The following is a 1,919-nucleotide window of genomic DNA, read 5'->3' as shown; positions in this document are numbered from 1 at the left end:
TTTGTATAGAGCTACATAGATTATAACAGCTTGTGACTTAGTGATATTTCGGGTTTTGGGAAACTATTTTGTATATGCCGAGTGGTGCTACTCTTGGATATTTATAATATGCTGTTTACCTTTAAAATGTTATGTTTTCTTTATATTTTTTGCAATATTAGGCTTACCTAGTCGTAAAGACTAGGTGCCATCATGACCCCTTTCGGAGGGATAATTTGGGTCATGACAAGTTGGTATCAGAGAACTAGGTTCGTAGGAGTCGCGAGTCACAAGCCGGTTTATTAGAGTCTCGCGGATCGGTGAGGAGACGTCTGTACTTATCTTCGGGAGGCTACGCAACTGTTAAGAACAATCATATTTCTTTGATTTCCTTGTCGTTCGAGTTATTGACACCAAAAAAATTCTAAGATTCTATTCTATTCTTTCTCACAGATGGTGAGGACCCGCAATGGGAGGACCGACGATCAGGCACCCGAGCCCCCTGCCAGAGCCATTAGAGGCCGGGGTTGGGGTAGAGGACGACCACGCGGTGCATCCCGAGCACCTGCGAGAGCTGCATCAGAGGAGCCCCCAGCAGCTCCAGCAGGAGGGCCAGCGCCGGTGATTCCTATTGCTACTCCAGCCCTCTGGCTCAGGCTGGACTATTTTCGATAGCTCTCGCTACATCTCAAGCCGATGAGGGGCACAGACTCCCGCAGCCCGCAGCCTTGAGCAGAGGGTCCAGGTTGATCAGGCCCTAGAGTATATTCCTATGCCCCCAGTGGCTCCGGTTCAGCATGAGATCAGGGTAGCTGCTTCTGAGACAGAGCAACTCATACTTGAGAGGTACAAAAAGTACCACCCACCTACTTTCAGCGGACTAGCTTCAGATGATGCTCTGGGTTTTTTTGAGGAGTTTCATCGTATTCTCCGCACTATGGGCATTGTGGAGACGAGTGAGGTTTCTTTCACCGCTTTCCAGCTGAGGGGAGTAGCATATCAGTGGTGGCATGCCTTTGAGCTGAGTAGTCTGGACGAGGCAGCCTTACTCACTTGGACTCAGTTTTCAGAGATGTTCTTGCATGAGTATGTCCCTCAGAGCCTCAAGGATGCTTGGCGCACAGAATTCGAGCAGTTGCGTTAGGGTTCTATGACTGTGTCAGAGTATGCAGTCCATTTTAGTGGGTTAGCTCGCCATGCACCAGCTCTGATTACTACAGTCAGAGAGAGGGTTCGTCGCTTCATTGAGAGAATCCACCCCAGTATTCGGACTAGTATGGCCAGGGAGTTACAGATGGACATCACTTATCAGCAGGCAGTGAGCATTGCCAGGATAGTGGAGGGCATGTTCGCCCGGGACAGAGAGGAGAGAGAGGCCAAGAGGTCTCGAGAGACTAGTCATTATTCAGGAGCTCGTGCACCAGCAACACGCTACGGTTGGGGTTTTGTGAGTTGCCCTTTTCATTTAGCTCTTCCAGTAGCCAGTGGTGTTCTAGCTCCTCCTAGACCTCAGGAGCCTTATTATGCACCGCCAGTATCCAGTATGCCTCCTACTCGAGGTGCTATTACCGGCCAGCCCAGCAGGCCAGGTCCGAGTAAGTCTCAGCCACCGCGTCCTCCGAGAGGTTGTTTTGAGTGTGGTGACACTCGTCACCTGGTTAGAGATTGCCCCAGATCCAGGAGGGGTGCACCTCCACAGACTTATCAGCCTCCACGCGCTCCACCGGGTCCTCCGGCCCTTCTTCCAGCACCAGCTGCTACCCCACCTCCTCAGCCAGCTCGAGGTAGACGTCGGGGAGGTCGAGGTCGCTCTAGAGGGGGAGGTCAGGCCAGGTACTATGCCCTTCCAGCCCTTTCAGAGGTCGTTTCTTAAGATTCAGTTATCACAGGTATCGTTCCTGTCTGCCGTAGGGATGCATCAATATTATTTGACCTAGGCT

The sequence above is a fragment of the Nicotiana tomentosiformis genome, chromosome 9 (genome assembly GCF_000390325.3).
Source record: "Nicotiana tomentosiformis chromosome 9, ASM39032v3, whole genome shotgun sequence".
Taxonomy (NCBI): Eukaryota; Viridiplantae; Streptophyta; class Magnoliopsida; order Solanales; family Solanaceae; genus Nicotiana; species Nicotiana tomentosiformis.
The sequence above is the reverse complement of the archived record's forward strand: the minus strand, read 5'-3'. Positions refer to the sequence as shown.